General features: G+C 37.4%; 1 protein-coding gene across 3 annotated transcripts in view; it reads left to right on the plus strand.

Annotated features, from left to right (window-relative positions):
• Nucleotides 1-16,777, plus strand: part of CNTNAP5 (contactin associated protein family member 5) — a 982,292-nt gene that overhangs the window by 651,842 nt on the left and 313,673 nt on the right. The window lies entirely within an intron of this gene.

A 16,777-nucleotide genomic window follows, 5' to 3' on the forward strand; every position in this document is an offset into this window, starting at 1 on the left:
GAATGCCTAATATGGGTGAAACAATTTCCATACTTTATCTCATTCTCATAAAAACCTCACAAAGGAGATAAAACTCATGCGATTAGGAAACTTTCCAAGTCTTTGTAAAGCATCAGTGGTGTCTGAATTCAGAGTTATCTGCTTCCAAAGTCTTTCCAGAAAGACATCAAATGATAAAATGATAACAGCATTAATCAAGAGTTAATTTAATGAATGAGTTGGTAATTGTTCTTGATTCACACAGATACATGATGGATATCACTCCCCCAAAGAAATACAGTATCACCAGGCAAAACCAAAAGAGGAGAAAAATATACAGAGGCACCATTCTGAGCAAAAGTTGAAATTATTATTTTGACTACAGGTGTGCCAATATGTATTAGAAACTTGAGTTTTCAGCAAATGAGACAGAGTTATACAAAAAAGAAGACTCATGGTATCTGTTACTATTTAATAAGGGAAGCTTTCAAAGTTTTTTTTTTTTTTTTTTTTCCAGAACAAGGTTACTTAAGTTTTAACTTGCTAAAGAATCACCTGGAGATCTTGTTAAAACACAATTTACACAAACTTAATGCCCAGAGTTTCTGATTTAGGATGGAGTCTGTGGATTTGCATGTCTAGTAAGCTCAGAGTAATGACAGTTGCTGTGGTTTGGGGACCACATTCAGAGAATCACTGGTTAGAAGCAAAGCCCTCTGAGGTTCATGCCACACAGGCCTCAAGATTCCCACTGCTTCGTTTCCATGCATCTGGTGAGCTAGACTTAATTCAGACCTAGATTCCTAGAAAGGTTTGTACTAAGGACGTTTATATACTTGCTTTATATTGACCCAGGGGATCTTCCAGATCCAGGGATCTAACCCAGGTCTTCTGCATTGCAGGAAGATTCTTTAACATCTGAGCCACCAGGGAAGCCCTAACTATGTTTATATTTTATATATTGCAATATAACATAACGTACTATTAAGGATAATTATGTATGTTTTACAGATTAATTTAGTGGATCACAGAGGGTCAAAGTGATATGATTTCTAATGGGCCTGTAGACACAAGATTTTCAATTTGAATTTAGAAACTGATGCTTCACTTTCTTTTTTTAATGGAATAAGTTGTGGTTTCTAAGGAGAGAATGGAATATCTCCTGATCTTGGCTGTGGTCTTAGGCAGAGGAGGAACCTTTGGAACTCATCAGAGGTCATCTGATGGCAATGGTGCTCGATTTGGACCCTGTGGGCCAAATAAAATAACGTACGCCAGGGGTCTAGAGCAGTGTGTCCTTCAGATACCCCAAACACCTCTAGGGCCTTTTCTGGGGCATTACATCCAGCCTCTTGACTTTTTTTTTAGGTTTATTCAGCCATAATTTTGCATCATAAATTTCACATAATTAAATTGATCGGTCCAGTTACATTCACATTGTTGTACAACCATCATCATACCTGTTGTAGATTATTTCAACACCCAATACACATTAGTCATCATTCCCCAGCCCCATTGCCTACCCCAACCCCTCTACCAGCCACTAATGCACTTTCTAGCTATACAGTGTTGCCTTATTAGGACCTTTCACATAAGTGGAATCACTCAGTGTATGATATTTTGTGACTGGCTTTTTTCACTTAACAAAATGTTTTCAAGGTTAAAGTTTCACCTCTGTTGTAGTATGTATCTGCACATCATTTCTTCCCTAATAAGATTTTGCTGTAATACATATTTTGTCGTTTAGTTGATGAGCACTTAGGTTGTTTCCCTTGTTGGCTCTTTATGAGTGAGACTCCTGTGAACATTCATGCACAGGTTTTTATGTGGACATGTGTTTTCCTTTCTACAGAGTATGTACCTGGGAATGAAATTATTGGGTGCTATTCCCCTTTTTAAGGTTTTTTACTTTGAAATAATTTACAGCAAATTGGAAAAAAAAAGTTCCCAGTACTTTTTACCTAGTTTCCCACAATGGGAACATATTACATAACAGTGATGCAGTATCATAACCAGGACATTGACTTTTGATATACATTGATGTGTGTGCATGTGTGTGTGGTTCTGTGTAGTTTATCACTTGCATACATTTGTGTAATCGCCACCATAACCAAGATGCAGAATTGTTGTCATTACAAGATGAAACCTCATGCTATTCCTTTAAGGCCACACCCACCTTCCCCCTGTCCCTAAACTCTAAGGAAGCTAATCTGTTTCTATCTTCACTAACCTTTTTTAAAGTAATGAAAATGTTACAGAATGTGTGTCTATTTTCAGGCTGTAGGAGCTATGTGCAGACTGGGACATCAAAAGATCTATTTTCTAATTTAATCCCCTGACACATTTTTTGAACTAATTTCAGCAATCCAATCAGTTTTAACAAATTCTTTTTTTCTTTTCATCACTGAAACCAGGCCAAGGCAGAGTCTCTCAAATCTACTGCACAAGAGGTTTGATAAACTTAATTAAATAAATGGCTATTAATGCAAAATGCTTTACAAGCATTTATTTAATTACTAGAATTAATTTGATATTATTTATATCTGTAGGCTGTGTATGTAGATCTGCAACTAAATTGTCAATCGTGGTAAATAGATTCCTGGGGACAGAGGGAGGGAAGGAAAAATAGCATGGAAACATTTTTAAGGCCTGAAAAATATGTACTGAGTAAATTTCTTGTCTATTTCTACAGTTTTACAGTAGGAATATAAATGGTGGGGCAGAGAAAGTATTGCTGTGACCTTGGTACTTGAAAAGGTGAGGTCTAAATAAAACTATTTTTCTGCCTGAATACCATCATTATCTTTAATGAGAGTGGGCATCACAAGGACATTTCAAATTGTTCCTTAGGTAATAAATTAGCTGCCAAAACTAGACTCAGAATATTTTCCTTAAATATGAAAACCCGGATCCATCTGCCCTGTCCAGCTACATAATACATCTGTTTATATAAATATGAAAATCTATTCTAAAGAGTCTTAATAGGTCTATCATTGTCCTTTTCATCAAAGAATACATACTTTTGTGTATCTGTTATATTAGACCTTTAAATGTAACATGAGCATTTACTAGTTGATGTTTTTAGTGGTGACAACCTTTTTATTAAAATTTATTTTACAAAGTATAGTTGATTTACAATGTATTAATTTCTGCTGTACAGCAAAGTAATTCACTTACACATATATATACACATTCTTTTTCATATTCTTTTCCATTATGGTTTATTATAGGATACTGAGTAGAGTTCCCTGTGCTATATATAGTAGGACCTTGTTGTTTATTCATTCTTCATATAATAGTGTGTATCTGCTAATACTAAACTCCTAACCCACTACTATCCACTTCCCCTTTGACAACTACCAGTCTGTTCTCTGTGTCTGTGAGTCTTTTTGTGTTTAGTAGGTATGTTTATTTGTGTCATATTTTAGATTCCACATGTAAATGATATCATATGGTATTTGTCTTTCTTTGTCTGACTTGTTTCACTTAGTATGATAATCTCTAGAACTATCCAGTGCTGCTGCAAATGGCATTATGTCATTCATTTTCATGGCTGAGTAGTATTAATGGAGACAGATCTTGATACTGATAGAGCTTCTTTTGCTTTCTCTTCACGCTTGCATCTTCTTCCCAATAAGAAATGAGATGGTTCTCTTTTTTTTTTTTTTTTTATAAATTTATTTATTTTAGTTGGGGGCTAATTACTTTACAATATTGTAATAGTTTTTGCCATACATTGACATGAATCAGCCATGGGTTTACATGTGTTCCCCTTCCTGGACCCCCCACCCACCTCCCTCTTATAGATTACTTCCATGGCCATTTAGAGCTTGTAAAACACACTTCAGTTCAGTTCAGTTCACTTGCTCAGTCATGTCTGACTCTTTGCAACCCCATGAGCTGCAGCACGCCAGGCCTCCCTGTCCATCACCAACTCCCGGAGCCCACCCAAACTCATGTCCATTGAGTCAGTGATGCCATCCAACCATCTCATTCTCTGTCGTCCACTTCTCCTCCTGCCCTCAATCTTTCCCAGCATCAGGGTCTTTTCAAATGAGTCAACTCTTCGCATGAGGTGGCCAAAGTATTGGAGTTTCAGCTACAACATCAGTCCTTCCAATGAACACTCAGGACTGATCTCCTTTAGGATGGACTGGTTGGATCTTCTTGCAGTCCAAGGTACTGTCAAGAGTCTTCTCCAACACCACAGTTCAAAAGCATCAATTCTTCGGTGCTCAGAGTTCTTCACAGTCCAACTCTCACATCCATACACGACTACTGGAAAAACCATAGCCTTGACTAGACAGACCTTTGTTCGCAAAGTAATGTCTCTATTTTAAATATGCTATCTAGGTTGGTCATAACCTTCCTTCCAAGGAGTGAGTGTCTTTTAATTTCATGGCTGCAATCACCATCTGCAGTAATTTTGGAGCCCCAAAAAATACAGTCTGATACTGTTTCCACTGTTTCTCCATCCATTTCCCTTGAAGTGATGGGACTAGACACCATGATCTTAGTTTTCTGAATGTTGAGCTTTAAGCCAACTTTTTCACTCTCCTCTTTCATTTTCATCAAGAGGCTCTTTAGTTCTTCTTCGCTTTCTGCCATAAAGGTGGTGTCATCTGCATATCTGAAGTTATTGATTTTTCTCCCGGCAATCTTGATTCCAGCTTGTGTTCCTCCAGCCCAGCGTTTCTCATGATGTACTCTGCATATAAGTTAAGTAAGCAGGGTGACAATATACAGCCTGATGTACTCCTTTTCCTATTTAGAACCAGTCTGTTTTTCCATGTCCAGTTCAAACTGTTTCTTCCTGACCTGCATACAGGTTTCTCAAGAGACAGGTCAGATGGTCTGGTATTCCCATCTCTTTCAGAATTTTCTACAGTTTATTGTGATCCACACAGTCAAGGGCTTTGGTGTAGTAAATAAAGCAGAAATAGATGTTTTTCTGGAACTCTCTTGCTTTTTTGAGGATCCAGGAGATGTTGGCTATTTGATCTCTGGTTCCTCTGCCTTTTCTAAAACCAGCTTGAACATCTGGAAGTTCACGGTGCACATATTACTGAAGCCTGGCTTGGAGAATTTTGAGCATTACTTTTTAAAGAATGTGGTTATTTTGTGAAGCAAAAAGACAAATTTTTACCTCCTTTCCTATGCAAACATCAGCATTTTATACGTGCTTTATTCTGCTTTGCTTTTCTCTCATAACCATATATTCTGGAGCTCACATTTTAGGATTATGTGCAAAGCTTCATTCATTTTCAAACTCACCTATATTCTTTGGTATGGATATACCACAGTTTAGTCCCCAGTATAGGGATATTTCAGATGGTTCTCTCATTTTGCTGGTATAAATGGTGTAAAAATATCTTCATGAATGCATTTTGTCTTAGTCAGCTCTGCCTCCTATGGCAAAATGCCATAGAATGGATGACCTGAATAGCAGACATTTATTTCTTACAGTTCTGGAAGTTGGAAAGTCCAGGATCAAGATGCCAGCTTATTTGGTTCCTAATGATAGCTCTCCTCTGACTTGTGAATGGCCTCCTGCTCACCATATCTTGTCAGAGAAAGAAAACTCTCCTGTATCTCTTTCTGTTCTTATAACGGCTTTAATCATATTGTGATGGCTCTACCCTTGTGATATCCCATAGACCTAATTACTTCTCCCAGAGGCCCTAATTCCTAATACTATCACATTGAGAGGATAGGACTTCAATATATGAATTTAAGAAGTCCTCAAACATTCAGTCTATAATACCTTAAAAAATGTGGGGAAAGAGCAGCGTTTCTTTAAAAAAATACATACATACATATATATATATATATATATATGTACATATATTTATTTATTTATTTATTTGGCTTTGTCACATCTTAGATTTGGCACAGGGGATCTACTTCCCCAACCAAGGATCAACCCGAGGCTCCCTGCATTGGGAGCATGGAGTCTTAGCCACTGGACCACCAGGGAAGTTCCATGGCCACTGATACTTGAACCAAAGTGAGATTTCTAGGTCAAAGTGTAAATCCCATGTAATTTTGCTAGATAATGCTAAATTTCACACCTAGAATATACACAATTATATGGCCCTTATTCATATATTGGAGTGTGTTTCCCCCCACATACTGGAATATGTTCTTGATCTTTTGGGTTATTGCTAACTTGATATGTGAAAAATGACAAGTTTTGATTAGCATTTATTATATTGTGAGCAATGTCAGGTATCTTTTCCCTGCTTTTAGGTTTATTTGCATTTATTTTCTTAAGAGCTGTCTGTTCTTATCTTCAACATATATTTCAATGTATTGTTGCCTTTTTCATTTTTATCTTAATTTTTAAAGTATATAAGAAATGTTAATACTTTTTGATATAAATTATTTCCCAATTTGTCAATCTGTCTTTTTAATTTATTTATGTTATCTGAAAGTTGTTTCATTAAAAAAAAAATTTTTTTTTGGATATAAATAAGTTCATCCATATTATTTATATTGCTTTTGGATTTGGTTATTGTTAGTTAAGTTTTTGCCATTTCCAATTTGTAAAGAAATTCTTTCTTGTTTTCCTCTAATACATGTATATATTTGATTTTTTGATATTTAAATTCCTTGTTTGGAATTTTATCCTGGTCTGCAGTATGAAGATTGGAACCAATTTTATCTTTTACTATGCAACTTCCCAATTTTCTAAGCACCACTTATTAAAGAGTCACTTTTCCCCTATTGATTTGTGCTGCCTTCCTTTCAGTCAGTTCAGTTGCTCAGTTGTGTCTGACTCTTTGTGACCCCATGGACTGGATCAAACTCATGTCCATTAAGTCAGTGATGCTGTCCAATCATCTCATCCTCTGTCATTCCCTTCTCCTCCTGCCTTCAATCTTTCCCAGAATCAGGGTTTTTAATGAGTCAGTTCTTCACATCAGGTGGCCAAAGTATTGGAGTTTCAGTTTCAGCATCAGTCCTTCCAATCAATATTTAGGACTGATTTCCTTTAGGATGGACTGGTTTGATCTCCTTGCAGTCCAAGGGTCTCTCAAGCATCTTCTCCAACACCACAGTTCAAAAGCATCAAATCTTCGGCTCTCAGCTTTCTTTATCATTCAGTTCTCACATCCATATATGAGTACTGGAAAAACCATAGCTTTGACCAGACAGACCTTTGTGGGCAAAGTAATGTCTCTGCTTTTTAATATGCTGTCTAGGTTGGTCATAGCTTTTCTTCCAAGGAGCAAGCGTCTTTTAATTTCATGCCTTCAGTCATGCCTTCCCTTATCATATACTAAATTTCCCTGTGCACCTGGATGTCTTTTGGATATTCTGTTCTGGCCATTGTTCTCTTGTTCCATGCATTCATCCATCCATCCATCCACATTTGATGCAGAGCCAGTAGAACTGACCTTACCAGTTCTTCTTTTTTCAGTGTTTTCCTTGCTCAACTGACTTGCTTGTTTGTTCTACCAAATGAGCTCTATAATCAATTTGTCTATAACACATAAATGAAACAAGCACACAAACTAAACACCTAATGGTATCTTGGTTAAACTTGTGTTAAATATATACATTAATTATGAGAGAAATTTTATCTAAAAGATGTTCAAGTGTATTTGTGTTTTTAGGCATGTGCTACAGTTTTCTTATTTTGCTGTTAGATGTTTCTTATAAAATTTACACTTGGAGATCTTACTTTCTCCTTTCCTGACTTTTTTCCTTCCTTCTTGCCTGTTTTTCTTCCTTCTTGCCTTCTCTTTCCTTCTTTTGTGTCTTTTTCATTTCTTCCTTCTTTCATTCTTTCCTTTCTTCCCTTCAGTGTCATAAAGGAGTGTCCTCTATCAATATTTTCTAACTAAGTTTGCCTGTATAGAAAAAAGTTTTTGATTTCCATATGTTAATTTTATGGCTTACAACTTTTGTTTGTACTAATTTTACATAATTATTTTAGTGTTTCTAGATATGTAATCTGATAATCCACAAAGATTATTATTTCTTCCTTTTTTGTTTGTATGCCTCCAGTTGTTTTTTCTTATCTAATTTCTATGGCTGAAACTCTAACACAATCTAAAATATGCTTACTTTTGTTCTTTTTCTGACCTGAATGGGAAATTCTAGGACGTGTTTTTACATTATCTTTTAAATGAGTGGAGAGATAACATCATTTTTCTTCGTATTGTGATAAACCTGTCTCTCTATCTATGCCAACAAATTTCCTAACATTGAACCTACTTGCATTTTTTGACTAAGTACCCATTTTGTTTTTATGTCCTTTCTAAATATTGTATTGAGCTTCATTTGCTGCTATTTTTGTAATTTTTAAACCTATATTTATAACTGAGTCTGCAATTTTTTTCTTTTGGTGTGATCTTTGTCAAGTTTTAGAATCACCTTTATGCTTACTTCATATAGCACATTTGGAAGATTTTTGGAGAAGTATAAGTAGCATTAAGATTATCTTATCTTTAAAGGATTCTCTTGAGGAAACATTGGATCCTGCTGTATTTTTCCTTGGGGAGCTCTTTAAATGATTTTTCTCTTTATTTTTTAAGTATCAATCTTTTAAAAGTATCTGTTAAAATTTTCCATCTGAATCAGGATTAATTTTGATGAGTTTAAGACTCTGAATTACTTGAGATCAGAACCGTAACTCTTTTATTTAGTTTTCTCAAAGGCCAGAGTTACTGAAAATTAGTAGTCATACAATAAATGTGTATAGAGTACTTGTTACACAATGCACTGGCAAGTGGTAGAGAAAGAACAATTCAATCAGCAAGTGTCATGTTGGTGCTTCCTGGAAGAGCTTGGTGGATTGAACATGTGTATTTACCTTCATCTCCTTCTAACACTTCACATAATTGATTTTTTAATGGTCCTGTCAGCAGCTGATCATAGAAACATCTTGTCTCTTACCACCTCTTAACCTTCAACTTTAATAACAAGGTGATCATAAAAGATCTAAAGTGCACCTGGCCAGAAATTAGGGAAGCTAAAGGAGGAGATAGCCTATCTGGAGTAATAGCTGGCTTGGCTGCCCCACATTTACAACTAAAGTCAGCAGATAAGTGACAATGTGTATTATCTGCAATAGCACCTCATGCCCTATGTTGAACTCACAAATATAAAATGAATGTGTGTACAGTGTCATTTCCACATTCCAAATCTAATGTAAAATGTTCCTCTAAATGGTAGACTCTAGCAATGCCGAGAGAAAAGCCCTAAAGACATTAACATGATTTCTTACTAAGTTGTCCAGCCAGTTAACCCTACAATAAAGCCCATGGAGAGCAAACTGCAAACATTTGCTTATTACTAACAATCAGTATTTTGGAGACTACTGCTAAATACAAGTGATCTACAAAAATTACCTGGCATTCCAGAAAAAGTCTAGCATAACTGATAAAATAGAGACCAAAAAGAAACACAAAACAAGGAGACCAACTAAGCACATGAATGCATACACACATACGCCACACTGCTACCTTGGAGGAAATAATGTACACAGAGAGAAGAAAATTGAAAAAAAAAAAGACTTATAATCAACACTTTCAGAGATTTTAGAAATATATTTTGTCAATGAATCAAGAATTACTTGCTATTAAAAAAAAGAATACTCAGAGGTGCTGAGGGTTCAGGGAAAGACTCTAGGGAATTTAAAAATGCTGCAAGTAAACTAGCCAAAACCTGGAAATAACCTAAATTTTTTTCAATAGGTTGAAAATGTCTTTCCATAGGTTAAATGTTTAACAAACTGTGATATCTATACCATGGAACACTACTCACAAATTAAGCATAAATAAACTATGGGCTTATGAAATAAACAGATTTCAAAAGAATTATGCTGAGATAAAAAGTTAGTTTCAAGAGGGAATGCCTAGTGCAACAGTTGGGTGATGACCAGAGGAGACAGCTATATACGAGGTGGAAAGCATACTAGGCCAAATTGCTACAAGTCAGAAAGATCCAGAAGATAAATTTTCAAAGCAGTTGAATTCCACAGAATATTTGAAATGCCTAAATATTAAAACAAAATAATTATTATGACATATTTTCTAACATATACAAAAAGAATAATATACCATGTACTCTCCCATCTGTTTCAACATTTGTCTTTACAGTGTCAAAATGGTTTCTATTAGCCCCTTCCTTTTGTTGGAGCATTTTAAAAACACTGTGGACATAATCTTTTACTACAAATCCCTGAGCATGTATCTCTAACAAAGATTAAATTCTTACTTTTAAAACATAACAACACTACCATTGTCATCGCCAGAATTAAAAACACTTCAGTTCAGTTTAGTTCAGTTGCTCAGTCATGTACGACTCTTTGCAACCCCATGGACTGCAGCACGCCAGGCTTCCCTGTCCATCACCAACTCCCAGAGCCTGCTCAAAATCATGCCCATCGAGTCAATGATGCCATCTGACCATCTCATCCTCTGTCGTCCCCTTCTCATTCTGCCCTCAATTTTTCCCAGGATTGGACTTTTCAAATGAGTCGGTTCTTGACATCAGGTGGCTGAAGCGTTGGAGTTTCAGCTTTGGCATCAGTCCTTCCAATGAATATTTAGGACTGATTTCCTTTAGGATTGACTGGTTTTGTCTCCTTGTAGTCCAAGGGACTCTCAAGAGTCTTCTCCAACACCACAGTTCAAAAGCATCAATTCTTCAGCACTCAGCTTTCTTTATAGTCCAACTCTCACGTGAAACCATACCTGACTACTGGAAAAACCATTGCTTTGACTAGATGGATCTTCTCAGCTTTCATTCCAATTTTAAAGAAAGGCAATGCCAAGGAATGTTCAAACTACCGCACAATTGCACTCATCTCACATGCTAGCAAAGTAATGCTCAAAATTCTCTACGCCAGGCTTCAACGATACATGAACCATGAACTTCTAGATGTTCAAGCTGGATTTAGAAAAAGCAGAGGAACCAGAGATCAATTTGCCAACATCTGTTGGATCATTGAAAAAGCAAGAGAGTTCCAGAAAAGCATCTACTTCTGCTTTATTGACTACGCTAAAGCCTTTGACTATATGAATCACAACAAAATGTGGAAAATTCTTCAAGAGATGGGAATACCATACCACCTGAGCTGCCTCCTGAGAAATCTGTATTCAGGTCAAGAAGCAACAGTTAGAACTGGACATGGAACAACAGAGTGGTTCCAAATTGGGAAAGGAGTATGCCAAGGCTGTATATTGTCACCCTGCTTATTTAACTTATACGCAGAGTATATCCTGCGAAATGCCAGACTGGATGAAGCACAAGCTGGAATCAAGGTTGCTGGGAGAAATGTCAATAATCTCAGATATGCAATGACACCACCCTTATGGCAGAAAGCGAAGAAGAACTAAAGAGCCTCTTGATGAGAGTGAAAGAGGAGAGTGAAAAAACTGGCTTAAAACTCAACCTTCAAAAAATGAAGATCATGGCATCCAGTCCCATCCCTTCATGGCAAATAGATGGGGAAACAATGGAAACAATGACAGACGTTATATTCGTGGCTCCAAAATCACTGCAGGTGGTGACTGTAACCATGAAATTAAAACACTTCAAGATAACTTAAGAAGTGTTTTAAATTTTGGTTGGCTATGATAGCTGGTAGAAGGCCACTGTATAGCACAGGGAGCTCAACTCTGCACTCTGTGACAACTGTGAGGGGTGGAATGGGGGTTTGTCAGAGGGTAGTTCAAGAGAGAGGGGCTATATGTATACATATAGCTGATTTACAGCAGAAATCAGTGCAACATTGTAAAGTAGTTATCCTCCATTAAAAATTTAAAACATAAACATGCTCCTACATCAAAAAAAAATACTTAAAGATAGCAAATCAATTTTAATATTTCTGGTTCTCTTAATTTTTTTCTTTGCCTTGTTGGAATCAGTAACCTAACAGTGTCTGCAGATAGTGTTGGACTGATGTGTCTCCTGCATCCCTATTCTTATTTTGCCATTTATTTGTTGAAGAAAATGAGTCATATTTTCCTAGATTCTGGATTTAGCTGTTTGTATCCTTTTGGATACAAAAGGATCTTTACCTCTTACTATAAATTTCTTTGTCTCTTACTGTAAATTCCCTGGTGGTTCAGATGATAAAGTGTTTGCCTGCAATGTGAGAGACCCAGGTTTGATCCCTGGGTCGGAAAGATCCCCTGGAGAAAGAAATGGCAACCCACTCCAGTATCCTTGCCTGGAAAATCCCATGGATGGAGGAGTCTGGTAGGCTACAGTCCACGGGGTTGCAAAGAGTCAGATGTGACTGAGTAACTTCATTTTCTTTTCTTTCTACTGTAAATTAGTGTTTAAATCTCAGGGCTTGATTAGATTTAGCTTCAGATGTGGGGAAAGAATATATCTGAGGTGATTGTTGTTCAGTTGCCAGGTCTCCTGTCTGACTCTTTGTGACCCCATGGACTGCAGCACGCCAGCCTACCTGTCCCTCCCCATCTCCCAGAGTTTGCCCAAGTTCATGGCAGTTGAAACTGTGATGCCATCCAACCATCTCATCCTCTGTTGCCCTCTTCTCCTTCTGCCTTCAGTCTTTACCAGCATCAGGATCTTTTCCAGTGAGTCTGCTCTTTGCATCTGGTTGCCAAAGTATTGTAGCTTTAGCTTCAGCATCAGTCCTTTTAATGAGAATTCAGGGTTTATTTCCTTTAAGACAAACACTGGGCTGGATGAAGCACAAGCTGGAATCAAGATTGCCGAGAGAAATATCAATAACCTCAGATATGCAGATGACCCCACCCTTATGGCAGAAAGTGAAGAAGAACTAAAGAGCCTCTTGATGAAAATGAAAGAAGAGAATGAAAAAGTTGGCTTAAAGCTCAACGTTCAGAAAACTAAGATCATGGCATCTGGTCCCATCACTTCATGGGAAATAGATGGGGAAACAGTGGAAACAGTGTCAGACTTTATTTTTTTGGGCTCTAAAATCACTGCAGATGTTGATTGCAGCCATGAAATTAAAAGATGCTTACTCCTTGGAAGGAAGGTTATGGCCAACCTAGATAGCATATTTAAAAGCAGAGACATTACTTTGCCAACAAAAGTCCATCTAGTCAAGGCTATGGTTTTTCCAGTGGTCATGTGTGGATGTGAGAATTGGACAGTGAAGAAAGCTGAGTGCCGCAGAATTGATGCTTTTGAACTGTGGTGTTGGAGAAGACTCTTGAGAGTCCCTTGGACTGCAAGGAGATCCAATCGATCCATCCTAAAGGAGATCAATCCTGGGTGTTCATTGGAAGGACTGATGTTGAAGCTGAAACTCCAATATTTTGGCCACCTCATGCGAAGAGTTGACTCATTGGAAAAGACCCTAATGCTGGGTAGGATTGGGGGCAAGAGGAGAAAGGGACGACAGAGGATGAGATGGTTGGATGGCATCACTGACTTGATGGACATGGGTTTGGGTAGACTCCAGGAGTTGGTGATGGACAGAGAGGCCTGGCGTGCTGCTATTCATGGGATTGCGAAGAGTCGGACACGACTGAGCGACTGAACTGAACTGAAGGTTGGAAATGAACCCTAAAACTTGGTACCTTATTAGTAAGATGTTTCTTTTACATTCATATCACACTGCAGTGTGACCTGCTCTATGAGGTCAGTGCCACAGTGCATGTCTGTCCTGTAGCTCCGTTTCTTCTCAGGTCCTGGATCCTTTGTTTGGATTGTATTGGCTAAGTGACTTGGTTTGGTCGAAGGGGTATTGGCAAACATCATTCAATCAGGGGCCTGACAAACACTTGCTCTCATGTTGTTCTTGGAGTCTTTACCACAGAACTGTGCTCGCTGACTTTGGAGAGACGATAGAGGGAGAGTACCCCAGCTTATGATCAAGTTCCTCTCACTCTGCACTGACTTCAGATAATTGGGCAGCCCTATAAAGACCATCCAAGCTTGGCCAAGTACTCCCCAGCCTCACTTATCAAGGACAGAATCATAAAATGATTATTGTCTTAAGACAGTTCTGTAATGATTTGTTATCTAGTAATGGGTAACTGATAATATAGGTACTAGAGACAAGACAAGATTACCAAATACTGATTATTATTGAAACTGATTGTGATATCAAGTTTATTTTGTTTTTACTCCCTGTACTCTTAGTGTGTATTAGACTTTTTTGGGTCATAAAAAGTAAAAAAGAAAACACTGAATTTAAATATCACTTGAAATAATTTATATATTAATTTATTTTAATTTCCTTTTAATATTTAGGAATTTCAAAGTTTCTAATAATATGTTTAACTTTATTTTTTAGTTATTTAAAATATATCATTTTGAAATTTAAAATATGGTATATTCAGAAAGGCCTAGCTTTTTGACTATCTACTTTCCCCTTTTCTTTCTCCAAGGTATCCATTTAAAGTAGTTATTTCCTGGATATTTTGGAAAGTATTTTGGAGAGTTGTTAGTAAGTCTGGAGTTAAATTTGTGATATATGTATAGATAAAAATAAGGCCAATGACAGAGATAATGAGACAATTATTAATTTTAAGAAAAAGCAAATTTTGTTCAGGAAAGGAAACAACAACACTGTTATGCTTGCTATTTGTGAATATCATGCATATTGTTGTTTTATTATAAACAATGGTGATTGATATAACAAAAATTGCAATCCTCCTATATTGGAAGTATAAGGAAACAGAAAATTCTTTGCATGTGGGAAGAGGTGATGAAAAAGATAAGTTCTCATCTTTCCCATTGATAAGCAAATAGATAACCTATAAATATATTATAAGTAGTAATATGGACATGCAATTGAGAGATAAAATATTTAATACCCAAAGAATAAACTGAGAAATAAATGTCATAGCCTCTGCAAAGAAGGGTAGGGCCTATTGGTTTTTCTTGATAGGCCCTAATTGATTCATGACAAGAAGTGGGAAAAAAATCAAGTAAGCAAAAAATTGACCAAAAAAAGAAGAGAAAACATAGCATGAAATAACTTAATAATGATAATAATGATAGTTTATATTTATCAAGTTCTTCCCATGTGCCATGTACTATGCTAAGTGTTGTATATGGATTATCTCTGAATCTTTACTACAATTATATGACATAGACTCATTTTATACCTATAACCACATGAGACAATTAATGCTTTGAGGGTTTATTAGTTATCTATTGCTGCACAATGAATTGTAGCAAAACTGGAGGCAATGGACATTATCACTTCATATTTTCTCTGGGTCCTTGAGCTACTTGGCTGAGTAGTTCTGGTTCAGTCTTAAGGGGCTGTTGTCACACCGGTGTTTAACTCTGGAGATCTTTGGATCTCACATATACAGCATGCCTCAGAAGCTCTGAGGCTCATCCTGTGGATCCCTTGAAAGGGCTTCTTCAGGACCTAGCAAGTGGCATCTGTGAAAGCTTGTACTCTAAAAGCACCCAAGATGGAAACTACTTGTCTTTTTACAATCTGATCTTGAAAATTACATCATATTTGGTTAGAAGCAAATCTGTAATTCCAGCCTATACTTGTAGGGAGGGTTCGGATTTCAAGAAGTACTGATTAGGTGAGTTATTTTACAGGTTTCTGTGCATATTTTCATATGTGTGACACACACCCTGGTGTGCTATTAGTTTAAGCCAATAGAAATAAGCTCTATGTCATCCTTAGTATGTAGGGTGCAAGCTTTCATCTTCCCATCGGCCCCCAGCTTCAGAAACGGTACATGACTGCAAGGGAGAATTACGTGAGAACAAGGATCACCTTGAAATCACTCTAATTTATACAAAGTCAAAGCCTCTGAAGCTTTAGAACTTTATTGGTAATGAATTACATGAGGCAGCCCTCACACTTGATCGTAACAAACTGCAGCTTCGTGTTCCTGGGACGGGGCATTAGCCACAGGGGCACGTTGTCAAAGATGAGGAGTTGTTGCTCTACCTTTAAAGCTGGTAGGAGCCACTGAAGTGTTTTAAGCATGGAGGATGACATAATTGGACGTGTACCTACTGCTCTGAGCTATGTTATTTTGTTTCAAGCATCCAATGACGTTCTATTTTCTCATTTGTGAGATAGCAGATGCCTGCTTTCCATCCCACCAGCTTCATTCATGTTGGTGTAATGAGATTTATAAATTTCTTTTACCTGCAGATTGCTCAAAGTGTCCCATTTCAGAACAGCTGTGTCTGCCTCTCTCTGAGCACATACAGGTCTCTGTGGCTATAACCAGGTTGTAACTTCCCAAGGCACAGACACTTTGCCTTATCCTTGGTCTGTTACTCAGTGGCTACCACCGTGTTGATATATATGAAGGACTCAGTAAATGCTTCTTAAGTCAAACTGAATCAAACTTATTGGGCACTGTGTCTTTAATGATTCTATTTGTGATGGCAGTCGTCTTGCTGTTCACACTGTTAGCCCTGTTCGCTGAATCCAGGATAGGCAAGGTGTGAGCTAAGAGGCTGGACGGAGACTCCAGGAGCCATAGAAACTGTAGACACATTTATTGTCTCCTGGCTGGCATGGCAGTCATAACACAGCCTCTCTCCTGGCTGACGCAGCACCTGTAGCAGCAGCCATAACCTAACCTCATGTAGCCATAACAGAACCATAGCATAACTTCATAGAACATAACCATGATATCACTCCAATGTAGCCTCAATGTGGCAGCAGCCAGGGCTTTCATGGTGAAGCTCATACAGGTGTACCATGCACAGCCACCCATGACCAAGTGAGTACCTCCTGATGCACATGTGTAGTGCTCTAAGTGATCTCAGCTTTTACATAATCATTATTTACAAAGTGTGGGGCAAGAGCAAGAAGCCATGGGGCAAGAGAGCCTGACCATGC

The sequence above is a fragment of the Giraffa tippelskirchi genome, chromosome 3, assembly GCF_054371585.1.
Source record: "Giraffa tippelskirchi isolate mGirTip1 chromosome 3, T2T-mGirTip1v1.2.pri, whole genome shotgun sequence".
Classification (NCBI taxonomy): Eukaryota; Metazoa; Chordata; class Mammalia; order Artiodactyla; family Giraffidae; genus Giraffa; species Giraffa tippelskirchi.